A 14,951-nucleotide genomic window follows, 5' to 3' on the forward strand; every position below is an offset into this window, starting at 1 on the left:
GCCCGGTCCCCTTGAGGACCGTGCACCCTTCATTCTGCTCCTCCCTAGCTCTTCTCCTTGCTTTTCAGGACTTTGGTGGGTTACATTATCCATTCATTTATTCACCCACACATCCAACACCTAGTTACTGGTGTGCTGGGCACTGTCACTTAAACTCACAGTGGTAGGTCTTCTTTCCCCAACTCGATTGGAAATCCCCTGATGGCTAGGGCTGTCTGCTACAGTTATTTAAATGTCACCAGAGAATATAGCGGTGCTTGACTCCCTACCTAGGTATGATTCCTTACCTCATAAAGTGCTTGAAAAATATATAACTGATTGACTGAAACTAGAAAGAGGAAAGGAGCAAAGCAGAAGACTACAGTTTTCAATCTACTACCCTCCCCTTTGTGGTTTGACCAGAACGATGGTGTAAAGACAAGGAAAGACTCTGGCAGAGTGAGTATAGCTGTCGTTTTACTCTGAGCTTCTGCCCAGGCCAAATGAAATGGTGATATATGTGAAAGCGCTCTTGAAGTTGCAGGATATTTTACAAATATGAAGTATCATCGCCACCATCATGATAATGCATTATCCATACGTCGGTGTGCAAAGTTTGATTCTAAACAATAAGCAACTAAGTCACCTGGTCTTGCATGCGCCTGCAACCAGCAGCAAACTACACAGCTTGGAAAAAAAGAGCTGACAGTCTGACAAAACCCAAATGCAAGATAAAAATGAGCAAGAACAGCCACACACCAAAGAGAGCAAGCCCGTACTGCTTGGAGGAAGAAACCCTCTAATTGCCTCCACACTCCTGCTTGCTTCCATATGCTTGCATTTAAGGAAGCTCAACTCCTGGGCCCCTCACAGCTGCAGAGAATAAAGAAAATGTGTCCCAAGTGCCTCGACGGCTGTAGCAGGCAGGAACCAACAAGCACGAAGGTCCACAAGCAAGGCTAACCTGCAAACTGGGCAACAGATTTAATGTTTGTTATGCAAAGCTGAGCAAACACTCTCTCCCAGTTGCAAGACCACATGAAATAATAACGGCAATCGTTCTTGGGAGGAAGGCAGTAGCTGTGTGGGCAGGAATGCTGCAGTTGTCTACCCATCCCTAGCGGCCTAGGAGCCTCCCCCGGGGAAGGGAGTCGCAAGGGGCCCCGGCTGCAATTAGGTTTCCTGTGGGGAAGTGACTGGAAGTGTAGGCACCCACCTCCTTGGGCAAGACTGCCCCTCCCAAGTGGCAGTCTCAGTTTTTAGAAATGCCAACCTTTTGATTCTAGACTCATTTTGATCATTTCTCCTCTGCCTTCCCTACCTGATTAACCAATCCCACAGGCTCCAGTCTGCCCCCAGCCTTTACCCTTTCTGGGCTGCATGTTCAAGACCTTCCTGCGCCCCACAATCTGAGGTGGCACCCTAAGAGGCAAGTAGATAGTATACTTAAAAAATCCAGCATCTTGGAGAACAGGCAGTCCATTTTTAGATGACGAAGGCACAGATGGAAAGAGACAAGATGTGTTCGCACAGGCAGCAAGCGGCAGGGCTGTGAGCCCTCATCTCATCCACAATGTACGACACAGAAGAGAGCAAAGGGAAACCAGTGCTTAGTGGTACTTGTTGTGAGCCCAAGACCATGCTAGGTGACTTCACGTACTTGTTATCTGAGTTCAAACCTTACAATAGTCCTATGAGCTGAGCTCAAAGAAGTTAAGCAACTTTCTCCAAGTCTCGCAGCCAATAATGGTGGAAGTTGGGATTCACATCCAGGTCTAATTGCAAAGCCTGCTCTTCCTTGTAGCCTGTACTGTCTAGACACTTCAGGATGAAGGAAGCTGATGGAGTAGTAACTCAGGAGACAGGTCCCTCTCGAGGGCTTTAAATTCTGCTCAGAGTACAGTCAAAAGAGAAAGGTATAATGGTATGAACGTCAGTGGGCCACATGGGCCCCAAGATTCAACTGGAATTTTGGAAATCAGTGGGGAAGGTTGCTATTGGACACTTCTTGGTTCCCTGGTGTGACCATAGTTTTGCAATGTGTGAGGACCCTGGAAGATTCTGGACAGGTAGCTTTTATATCCCTAAGCAGCTCCCTCCTCCATAGCAGGGAAAAGCAAAAGGGCGGAGCTTTCCTGGGCCCAGAGCACTTGGCCTCGAGCACTAATGGGCAGGTTGGGTAATGCCAGTGGCAGCCCAACCTGGGCTGCTGGGACCCACAGGGCTCTCTGCAGGAGTGGGAGAGGGGCTACTGGCTGCACACCCAGCGCCTCCTTGTACCTTCAGCAACAAAATACCCTCGGGAATGCCTGAACGGGGTATCTCTGCCTCCAGCCATCATTCCCAACGGAGCAGGGACTGCTCAGCAGTTCCTGGCCAGCTCCCCATCAAAGCAGGGCCTGCATCACACGATGGCACGGTGTGCGTGGCTGTGTTTTTGATGTAGTGTAAAAAAAAACTGAGTATGTCCTTCTGTGCTAAGGAACAGCATCAACATGAAGGACGTATGTATGCAAAATGTTCCTGTGGGTAAATGACGGAATCCCACCTAAGTGACTGGGACTGGAAAAGAGAATCGTCCATCATCACGTCGGCTCACAGTTGAGAGGCCAGCCCCAGATAGTCTTCGCTTCTGCATCTGCTTTTCTGAGTTCTCTAAGACCTCACCAGCGGATATCGATTAGGTACCTCTCCAGGTAATTTCTATCACTGGCTTGCTATTTTAAATTAAAATTCGACCAAGGCTCAAATCTGTCTTTTTGGAACAGATATCAATAAAAAAGGTATCTGAAACTAGCTTGTGTGTTTTGTGCCCCGCTTGATGAGAACGACAGCTTGTTCCTGCTGAAATTCCACCCCCCCCATGCCAACATTTTAGTGTGAAAAACTTCAAACACAAGTTTTAATAATTTTACGATGAGTATCCAAATAGCACCTAGCTTCTGATACTAACATTATACAGTATTCACTTTATCATACTGCTATCCATCTATCCATACTGGGAAACTTGGACCTACACATTTTTTTAGGGTCCCTATTCTTCTAAGGCGCAGCTTAGGGGGAAAAGCATTACTTCTCAGACACCTCTGGGAGTGAACCCTGTTTGAGCACTTACTAGCTGAGGGACTGGGCAAGTATGTGATTTCTGAGAGCTTTGGTTTCCACAGTAATAAAATGTGGGTAACAAGGCCTGGGGGTGCTGTGAGGAGTAAATGCAGAAAAGGTGGGGGAACACTTGTAAGGACACGCAACCAATTTTTAGTTCAGAGATTACGCTTTCTCTTATCTTATGAAATAAAACTGAATTAGTCAGAAAATAAAAATAATCCAGGTACAGATGAAAAAAGCCTAGCAGAATACAGATAACCATTGGAGCTGGGTGATCATGGGGGTCCACTGTGCAACACTGTCTATAAATTTGAAGTTTTCCATCTAAAACAATAAAAAATGAACTGGTCACTGGAATTTGTCAAGGAAAAAAAAAGGGAATCCTATATTTGAAAAATTTAGTAAGAAACCTCTGAGGAAGTAGTAAGGTAAGAAGCGATGACACTGGGGTTCCCAGTGCAGGGTTAGGGAGGCCTGGTCTTCTCACTCACACTCTCAAGGGGTGGGGATGAGGAAGGATGCGGGCTTGGTACTTTGTACACGTGCCCCAGGTGACTGGTTCACTACTGCGTGAGAACCTTTGTACTGTAAGTGCGAAACCACACCTTCCAGCATATTAATTGTGAGAATAAATACTTTGCATAATGCAAAGCTTGTGCCTCCAGCTAATCTGCAGGCAGATGACAGCATGAGGAGCCTCTGATTTACCAGAATAAAAACTATTTGTAACCAAACAGCCTCCCTCTGTAAGTCAGGGGTGGGTTAACGAAGGACCCAATTTGACCGCATTCTCCCCGCATCGCTTATCAACTGTCTAAACTTGTAGAGCTAAGGTGTTCCTCAGTGGCTTTCAGAATCGTGGACCTGGTGGAGGGAAAACACCCTGTGGACAATGTTGAACAGAGAAGTAAAAGGAAAGGCTTCACTTCTTTCCTTTAAAACAAAAGAGTCACCCTTCTGTTCCAGTCCCCTAATTCCTTCCCTCTCCTGTTGGGGCTCATTCTATCTTGTTCCCTGTGGGTGGCAGCTGGCGGCCAGGAGGGGGCTGTGATGGAACCTCCACATGAGGCAGTGCGGGTCTCTGGGAGCCCTCGGTGGGGCGGAAGCAGGCTCTTTGAGGGGTGGGATGGCAGCGGAGCAGCTATACTGAGCTGGCCAGGCCCGGAGACCCAGGGGAACAACACAGCGGCTGCCGCTCTGTGGCGCTCTGCATGAGGGCAAAGAAGAAAGCTATTAGCAGAGGGACCTGCGTACACACACACACACACACACACACACACACACACACACACAGATGCACACTCCTCCCTCCGAGGATACGGCAGGACTTTTAAACCCACATATTACTAACTGAATTCCGTCCCTTCAAAATTCATATGTTGAAGCCCTAACCCCCAATATGACTGTATTTGGAGACAGAGCTTTTACAGAGGTAATTAAGGTTAAATGAGGTCATAAAGGTGGGGCCCTAGGCCAATGGAACTGGTGTCTTTATAAGAGGAAGAGACAGGAGGGATGCATGTGCACAGAGAAGAAGGTCGCTGTCTGCAGGCCTTGTGAAAAAGAAGAGAGGCCTCACCAGAGGAAGAGGCCTCTGTGAGCACCTGTGATGAGAAAGACAGGGTTGGACAAAGAGGTGAATTTTCCAGCCTGAGGGATTAGGAGGCAGTGTCATTTAAGATGAGCCTTGCCTGGATGCAAACTATTACATTGAGAATGGATAAACAATACAACAGGTCCTACTGTACAGCACCAGGAACTATATGTATATATAGTTATATATATATACGTATATATATATATGTATATACAAATATACATATATATACATATATATGTATATATATAATGGAAAAGAATATAAAAAAAGAATGTCTATATGTGTATAACTGAGTCACTTTGCTGTACAGCAGAGATTGACACAACACTGTAAATCAACTATACTTCAATTTTAAAAAAAGATGAGGCTTGCAGCAGATTGGATTTAGACCTAAGAGGTGGGAGGAGGGCATCCCAAGAGGAAGAGGGTGAGTGCCTGAGGCCCACTGAGGGCACAGAGATGGTTTGGTTTTGCTATAGGATGAAATGTAAGAGCTGGATGTGGTATAAAGGTAGGTCAGACAGACCGTAAAAGGCCTTGAATGCTGGGTTAAAATGTTTAGGCCTTTCTCAGAGGGTAAGGGGAGCCTTGAAAAGTTTTTAAACAGGAGAATGACAAGATTGATATACATGTCAACAAGGGCAAAGTAAACAGACCTGACACGGAGCAGGTATTAGTGCCAGGCATTGTGTTAGCATCATGTTTCTTATCTCCTTTAATCCTCAACCGCCATTTTGGAAATGAGAATGTGAAGTTCACAGAGGTGTAGTGACTTGCTCAAGACTCCACAGCTGGTCAGCCGTGGAGCTCAGATTTAATCCCACACCAGGGCGAGAGCCCTGTGCATCCTGCCATTTTAAACCCCAGGCCCAGCTCCCACAGCGTCATCTACTTTCTTTCTAACCAGAATTGGTTATTTAATGGAACAGGGCCTGGAATGCACAATTGCTTTTAGGCTTGGGAAGCAGGCAAGACTAATAATCTAGAAATACTACCTTCCAAACAAAGCAGTATGTGAGCTGGATCTTGTCCTTCCATGTTACACCACAGGCAAAGGGTCAAGTCACAAACCTCCCTGTTATGTTCTGCAGCATCAAAGTAATCAAAGGTGGTAACTGTCATATAAGCTGCAAAAATGTGCAGGCAGAACAGCTGCCCTGGGTGAGTAGACATCCCAGCACTGGCTATATTTTTTTTCAATGTAGTTGTCAACAGCTACTCTCAAATACACTCTGTCCCCCAAATCCTGAAAGAGTATTCAATATCCAGGAAAACACAATGCTGTTTTCTGTGTCTACATCAATGACAGACTAAGTAAAGAATGCCATGATCATTTGATATTTTGGCCCAGTTGCTCTTCCAAAACCTCAGATATATTTAAGAATGAGAGAGAGAGCGTGCAAAAATTGGGTTAGAAAGAGGAGTTAATGCTCCCAAAATGTAAAAAACAAATCACACCACGACATGTACCAGCAGGAACTACTGCTCCTCTTAAAACGTGCTCTCCTTCAAGGGCAAAATTTTTTTAGTATTTTGGAAGTAATACTTAGGTAACTTGGGTGCTATTTTGAAAATTATATAGTGGTATCATTAACTTCCCTAGGATCCCACTGTGTCTTAACAGTTTGTCAAGGTAAAGGCAAAACTACTGGAAGCATCAATTCAACTCAGCACACTTACTATGCTGCATACCTACTGTGTGTCAGACATTGTGACTTGGGCTGGGACTAGATAGATCAGGATAAACAAACTGAATCACATCAAAGGTTGTTGAAATCACCTTAAAAAAATGATGTCATAAAGACCTTGTTTTACTTTAGAACCAAATTTTGAGAGCCATTCCTTTGCAAAGCAGGCAGAAAATTCTTCACTTCTTTGCTCATGTTTCAGCACTCATCTTCTGCGACCTCTCTGTGAAATCTTCCCACACTGCCTACCCGCTTCCACCTTTAAGAAGACAGTGGCGTAGGACTGGGAATGTGTGCATGCATGTGTGTGTGTGTGTGTGCACTTGTGTGTATATGTTTGTTGGGGGCGCCCTTCTCTCTTTTTGCTCTGTAGATAAACTCATTACACTTTACACTGCTGCATTGCAATTGTTGGATATTGGTCTCATCCATAAAATAAGACCCTTAGGGGCATGTATTGTGTCTCAATGTACCTCTGTTTTCTCAGGGCAGGAACAATGTCTAGCATTGCTCTTTAAATGTTTACTCAGTGAGTGAATCACTGTTTCAACTGCGAGCTTTATCTTCAGACCCCAGAGCATTTGACAAAGTATTCTCCATGGTGGGTGTCAAAAATTTCAATGTATGCATATATTTCAGGATAACAAGTTTATTGAGGCATAATTTTCATATAGTAAATTTCTCCCTATGTTTTCACAGATGGATGCAATTGAGTAAGAGGAGGTGGCTCTTACAGACTTGCCTGGGTCCAGTCCTCAGGGCCTCTGACAATGGGGTCTGGCCACCAGGATTTTTAACAGCTCCTCAGGTGATTCTGATAAAACCCCCAGGTCAAGAATCCCTTCAGTAGGAACTTCCCTGGTGGTCCAGTGGTTAAGACTTTACCTTCCAATGCAGGGGTCAAGGGTTTGATCCCTGGTCTAGGAGCAAAGATTTCCACATGCCTCGCAGCCAAAAAACCAAAACATAAAACAGAAGCAATATTGTAACAAATTCAATAAAGACTTTAAAAATGGTCCACATCAAAAAAAAAAAAAAAATCTTAAAAAAACCCCAAAGAATCCTTGCAGTAGATGATGGTCTGCCACTGCATTCTAGATTTCGTCATATTCAGGCCCAACCATCACTCTCAGTCAACTATTAATATTGAAGATGAAACCACAACATTTCTACTCAGCACCATACTTGGAATCAAAACCTAGGTACTCAGCCACTTGGATAGAGTCAACTATAATTTCTGGTTATTTAGCAGAAATACAGCTAGTAAGTGACATTCTGAAATGAACATGAGATATCCACTCAAAGAAATAAAAATGCCTTCAAATCAGAGTGAATAAGAGGACCGTGGTTTGGGGTCTAAGTGAGCATTACTACAGGAAAGTAGTTGGATGAGAGAAGAAAACAGCCCTTACAACATATTGTTCTGATTCCAAATGAAACCTTACACCTAAAGTGTTTTAAATGACAGATTTCAGGGGGGTCTGTGAACAGGAGAGATCGATACCAAGTCAAAATCTAAAGATGACAGCACTGCAGGGAATTAGGGGAAATGCATTTATCTGGTTTTATGGTGTCATCCTTTAATTACCGGACAAGGCCACAGGATAACAAGAAAAGGTATTATCTTCTCTATATTTAACTGAGAATTTTGGAGGATGTGGAGGTCTGGCCTCTAATTAAGAATAGGGGACAATCTTTTTCCTATTCAGATTTCAATTCTTACAAATCAGGGTTTCTATTTGGGTGAAGTCCATCATAACAAACTCCAGGAGCCTGTCACCATTCTTCTGTCACTTTTGTTTCTGGGATTGTATTACAGTATGATACTTCAAGTAATGGCCAGGGACTTCACATTTAGTGGAAATGGAATCTGATCTTTTTTTTTTTTTTTTTGCGGTATGCGGGCCTCTCTCACTGCCATGGCCTCTCCCGTCGCGGAGCACAGGCTCCGAACGCGCAGGCCCAGCGGCCATGGCCCACGGGCCCAGCCGCTCTGCGACACTTGGGATCCTCCCGGACCAGGGAACGAACCTGCGTCCTCTGCATCGGCAGGCGGACTCCCAACCACTGCGCCACCAGGGAAGCCCTGGAATCTGATCTTTACTAATGTTTTATCGTGGATAATGCCCTCAGTGTCATTGTAAATAATGCTCAAAATGGGACTGATATATTGGGGAAGCATTCGATTAGTTAAAAAAGAAAAGAGTAAACTATTATGAGTCAAAATAGAGGTATACTTGGAATAAAAACAGATAAAAAACGTATAATCCCTGCTTGTTCTGCTGAGGTCCTAGGGAGACTACTTGGTAGCATGTATTTTAAGACTCCATTGATTAGAATGGGTCTTTAAGAAAGGATGCATTTTAAAAATCACCCTGGCTTTGCAAAATGCCACTGAGTTATTCCTAAGAGAGAGGAAATCATGGAAGCTGCTGTGGAGAAATTTGGAAGAGTGCTTCCCACTGTCATTTACGAGGCAGAGTATGTTGCTCTCACCAGCCGCCAGGACTGGTAGAAAACCGCTGAGCTTGTGGTTATGGCCAAACCAAGCATCTCCCTGTAATTAGAGTTAGCTGGGGAAAAAGTGACACAAAGAGGACAGAAATGTGTGGCCTCAGTCTGTGGGAAGAATAAGAAAGCTGATTAAGTTTTTCTCAAGAGATTTCAATGAAAGAATCTAGCTGGGTATGGCCTTGGGCCACCAGACTGCCATGCTGGTCAATACTGGGAGCAACTAGCCGTACTGGATACTTGAAATATGGCTAAACTGAGAGGTGCTGTTAAGTGTAAAGTACACACTGAGATTTCAAAGACTTGGTACAAGAAAATTCCAATAACTTTTAATATTGATTGCATGGCGATATGATAATATTTTAGATATATATTAGGTTAAAGTACACTATCAAAATTAATTCCATCTGTTTCTTTTTACTTTCTTTTAACATGGCTACTAGAAAATTATAATTATACATGTTCCTTGCCTTCTATCTCTATGTTTGAACAACACTGATTTGGACCTTCGTTTCTTCACCTGTTAAACATTACTGGTGGTGGGAACCTGGGTCACAGAGGGTTTGGATGGAAATAACCATTGTGGACAATGAGATGATACACAGGGTGAAGCATTACGGTTACTACCTGTTAACTGAAAATTTAGGCTTTAGGAAAGGTGAGGTGCAATGACAAGAGACTCAGGCTAATTAGGTCTGACCTGGGAATGACTCAATCTCTCTGTGCCTCAGGTCGTTAATCTGTAAAATGGGAGGGCAGGACTAAATTCCTGCAAGATGGAGTAAGACCACAGAAGGTCTTTACCTGCAATCATTCCCCATCACTCCCAATTTAAGAATAATTCTGCTAAAAACAATTCGAATTAACGTAGTAGGCCTTCACCCTCAGCCAGCACTACAACAACTGAGGCCCATCCCGAGAAGTGATGCTATTTATCTGTCAGTTCTGCTTCGGTTCTTCTCACGGGAACAAGTTTACAGGTTCTTCTGTGACTCGTTAACACAGTTAAATATACACAGAGAACACAGAGTGCAAGGTGGGTGAAACAGAAAAACTTCATCGCCCTGCAAGCACTCAGAGAACAATCTGAAAAAGAAAAATTCTAAGGATGATATTCAGAGCAAAATGTATTTGCTTTCCTTCAAAGCTACAGACAAAACATCTACTATTGTGCTAGTTAAGAAATCCCATTTCTGTTAAGCATGTCTGTGCTTATGTGTGAGGAGCTGCTGGCTTGCTGTGCATGTGCACGTGGAGAGCTGGCGCCTGGAGATTGAATGGCCTGATGCTCCCTCCCCTGCCTTGGCCGGGGTGGGGAAGTCAGCTGGGAGGTCCTGGCTCCTGAGGGGCACCTGTCCCTCCCCCAACTCCCACCTCACACTTGTTCCAGCCCTTTGAAACAGTCTGGTTGAAAGGGAAAGTGCAGTTCAGTAATAAACTGTGTTGACTCAGTGAAAAACAAAATCCCATAAAATGAAGGTTTTATATTAATGTATCAATTAAAGAATACTTCCAGGAAGCCCAACTTTCCTTCTTCAAAACTCAGACACCCCCCCCCAAATCGAAACAGTATCACATCTCAAGAATATTAACATCTGTTTAAAAGAGGGTGTTAAAAACAAATAAGCAAACAGACAAACAATGAATTCCATTCCTAAGCAAAGCCATGACTGACTTAAGGCAGCCTCAGTCAGCAGCGGTGCTGGTGCTGAAAACTGGCAACTTGGCTGAAAAGTATCAGAATATATTAATTAGCTGCCAACATTAAAAAGTTGGAATGGTGAACACGCAGATAGAGATCTCTGGTGATGCTGGGCCCACATCTGTCAGAGACCCAGGAGCACCTGCCCCTTTTAGGGGTGGATAGCTTGTGTTTCTCCAGCTGCACAGCCCTGCCCTCACTGACTTTCCCTGTTTATGGACCTACCAGTGAGGCAGGCATTCATCTAAGGCAAGAACTGTAGGGTGGGAGATACAGCCAGGGTTGGAGGTCGGAGGGAACACGCATGAGTGGAAAACCCTGGCTCTAAGCCTGACAGATCTGCTTGATGTTGGCTCCACCATGGGAGCTGGGTGACCCTGAGCAAGTCACTTCGCTTGCTAGTCTGAGCTGTGGTGAGAGAAGAAAGTGAAAGGAGTTCTATAGGTAAGGAGTCTGTGTGGTCCTGGTATGTAGTAAATGCTCTGCTAAAGTTACTCCTTCTTATTCTGAAGGTGAGAAATAAAAATGTTTGGCACAATCTATTATCACAGCAAAAGATAGCTGACTACCAAGGAAGTGGCTTAAAAATCATCACTGAAAAATATGAAGCCCTAGATCATTCACTATGAAGAACTGGGGAAGTGAAAGCAAAGGGTGAAAAACATCAGACACTATCCCAGTGTAATAACTGCTGCAGGTGAGGATTATTCATCGATACTCAAAGCACTGGATTGAAGGCGGGTGGGGGACAGGATGTTGACAAAGGACCCAGGTATCAGTCCATAGATGCCTTACTGACTCAAAGTATATCTGGACACTGGTGAGGTCTGGTTACCACCTGATCTGTGAGATCAAACTTAGTACTGTGGATGGCAGGCCAAGCTGACATCATCTGCCTCCTGATGTGATGTAATATCAAGCAGGCAATACTACCTGTGAAGTATTCTTGACAAAAGAGGCTTAACCTGCATCTAATAACAAGCCTACAGATCTAACAATTTTTAGGAAGTGGGTTAAGAAACAGGCAAGTTAAAAAACACTGTGAAGAAACAGACAAGCCCAGAAGGCAAGACATTTTATACCACAACCAGCCAGGGACAACTGGGAAAGTTTGAATATGGACTGGATATTAGATAATATTATGGAATTATTGTTAAATTTCTTACTAGCTAACAGTATTGTAGTTATATAGAAGAAAGTCCTTAGATTTAGAATATACATGGTGAACTATTTAAAGCGTCAAGGTGTTTGCAACTTCCAAATGGTGTAGCAAAAATTTCTATAATGTATACTATATATAATATATATTGTATATTACATATATGTTACATATATGTAATTGGAAGAGGGAATAAAAAAGGCAAATGTGGCAAATTTAGAACAATTGGTATTTGTTTTATCATTCTCTCAAACCAGTAGGTTTGAAAATTTTCAAAATAAAAAATTGAGATAGAAACTGGAAGAGGAAAAAGGGGGAAAAAAAAACAGAAAAGAAAAAAAAGAAAAGATCAGACACTGTCACTTCCTCCCCTTTTCATAATCCCTTCAACCTTTATATTCAGGTCAGCTTCACTGTGCGCCTTTTCATTCAACATGGTTTTATTTTTACCACTTTAATAAATTTCATGTGTGCTCATTCAAACTGATGTAGTCACTGTTTGGCTTCTTTGTTGGCTGACATCAAAACCAAACTTTAAACAAAGCTCTAACAGGCTGTAGGAGTGTACCAGGTGGATATGAAGCCTAAGATATCTTATCAAAAACTCTTGAGACTGATACCTAATTGCCCCTCTGGATGGTTTGTAAGCCAGTAAGATTGGATCAAAGGCTTTGGGTGGAGCATCCTCTTTGCTTTATTCCAAAGATAGCACTCTCGGTGTCCATGTCCACCTGCGCTGGGCATTTGATAGAGGAACGGCAGGAACAGGGTGCTGGTAGGCTGGGCCACTGAGGTCTCAGAGAGGCTGTTTCCCCTGGAGTGTACCACACCTGAGCTCTGGTGTGCACAGCAACAATGGCACAATCTGAGGAACAGCCATTCTGAGTTCAATTTTACTTCAGTGAGCACTCCCAAAGAAGCAGGGATTTTCTGTGATGCCTTTAATGTGGAGAGGGACATAAAGATCCTGGATTCAGAGGGAGTGGGTATGAGCCCGGCTCTGCTGCAGCATAGCAGCCATGCAACCTCAGAGCAGTGCTTCTGAGTAAGAGTGCAATGAATGCTGTGCCAGGGACAATTCTTCACCGGGCAGGGCTGTCCCAGACGCGGCAGGACGTTTACCATCCCTGCCTCACCCCCTGTCTCCAACATGCCAACAGCAACTTACTCTTTGAGGGCAGGACATCAAACATGCCCACACTCCCAAACGGCCCCTGCCTGAGACACAGGCTAAAGTCTCTGAGCCTCAGATTATATCTGGACATAACACCTGCTCCACCACCGAAGAGGTGGCTTGGGAGGGGCAAGTGTGCAGCAGCTCCTTACGAACCTAAGCTGGTTATACAAATGGTATCATAACATGCACTCACACGGGCAGCCTGTCCGTTAGGGGCAGGGCTGGGGGGCGGGTGGGTCCCACCACCTGGATCGCAGGTGGGATGTATTACACAGGGTCAGCTCTCCAGTCATGTACTAGAATACACGACAGCTACTTATTCTGAAAACGATTCCCTTCCACAAGCGGGAAATTCTGGTTTACGTGTTGCTGCAGGTAAAAACCACACAACAGTGTGCATTTTAGAGTGAATTCTAAGTACATGGGCTCTTGGAGCAGACAAGCAGGAGGGCAGCCTCAAAGCAGCCTCAGAGAACCTGGTTTAGGATGGCACCAAAACTAACCTGGAAAGAGAAGAACACTTCTCTTCGTGAGCAAGAGATAAACGATTGTGCGAATTACTTCAAAGATCAAGAGTACAAGGCTATAGAATGTGGTGCTTGTTCTTAGGCACGCCAGAGCAGGGCCAGCAAGCACAGAGCTGACTTTCAACGTGCCGTACTGCTCTGTTCTTTATAGCTTTCAGTGGCTCTCGCGGAAGGGAATCTGAGAAGCTGGGCAGCGCCGCCGCGTTCGACCTGTATGCCCCGACAAAGGGGAGAATGGAGCCTCGGTTCACACAGGTTAGTGCGTGGGAGCCACCTGGAGAGCTAGGCAGGAAGCCCCCGCTCCCCACTCCCTCAGGGATCCACCTGATGCACCAGAGGCAGAGCAGGGCAAAGGCACAAACCTTGAAGAACAAAAGCGAAAGCAGATACCCACTCCAGGTCATTAGGCGAAGAGCGCTGAAACAAGCTCATGAGAATTACCCATGGGTTGGAGAGGGGGTGCTGGAAACGAGCAGCTATAAATGTGTAGTTTTGCTACAGATCTTTACATTAAAATATTTTGCCCCAACATGGTGTTTTTATAGTTTCCCTTGACTCTGCTTACTATTACCTTTGGCACATTCCTCCAAATTCTATTCGTCTTAAAAACAGCAGACTGATAATGTAAAGTCCCTAAATCTCTGGGCTCGGCCATCTAAATGAGATCTTTTATCCTTCTTTTCTCCAGCTTTCCAGAACGCATTTTCATAGCATTCTTGCAAGAGGAAAGATTATCAGAAAAAGAAAAATGAAGGGGAGTGAAGTCAAAGGAAAATACCAAATACCAAAGCTTTTGGTAAGAAAATATTTATGTCCACAAGCACACAACCACACCCTTTCTGGGAAGATATTACTGGCCTTGAAGCTGGGTTAGTGGATCCCCAAACATACCTCACAAAAAGCACAGTTACCCTCCCGAAACAGGCCCTATAATTAAAATCTTTTCATGTGGATTGTCCTATATCACAACTTGACATATGTTGCTTTAATCTCCCTGCTTCAGCAAATGTGGCCATATTGGGCTACACAAGCTCTCAACAACTCCCGGTTAAACCAGATTGTAGTGTCACTAGAAAACTGATGGAAATAAACAGTGCTGTGTACCAAAATACCCAATCTCAATCATCTGTAATGAGATCTCTCTCCTCCCAAAGCACATTTTCATCACACCAGAATCACACCCTTGATTCAAAAGGATGGACTAGCCCAGACTGAAATACCGTTTCATCTCAGAGGTCATCTGAAGACAAACACATCTGAAGAAGCTGGGGCTGAAATTTAAAATACGAGACAATGTCTTTTGTGTGAATGCCGGGATCAAGTTGTGTGAGTCTTGCTTCTAGCTTTAGTTGACAGTCCTCAGTATAAGTCTGCAGACACCCATCTGTCTGAATTCATTTAGATCAGATCTTGCTTGGAATCAGTGGTACTGCAGGGGCTCTTTCAGCTCTGTGATTCTCTGCACAAACTTCTTTATGTTTTCTAGTTATATATTTACAT

General features: G+C 44.2%; 1 protein-coding gene across 3 annotated transcripts in view; it reads right to left on the minus strand.

Moving 5' to 3' along the window:
- The window catches only part of FYN (FYN proto-oncogene, Src family tyrosine kinase), a 212,292-nt gene that overhangs the window by 103,139 nt on the left and 94,202 nt on the right, over positions 1–14,951 (minus strand). The gene's annotated exons all lie outside the window — the stretch shown is intronic.

Source organism: Kogia breviceps, chromosome 13, assembly GCF_026419965.1.
Source record: "Kogia breviceps isolate mKogBre1 chromosome 13, mKogBre1 haplotype 1, whole genome shotgun sequence".
NCBI lineage: Eukaryota > Metazoa > Chordata > Mammalia > Artiodactyla > Physeteridae > Kogia > Kogia breviceps.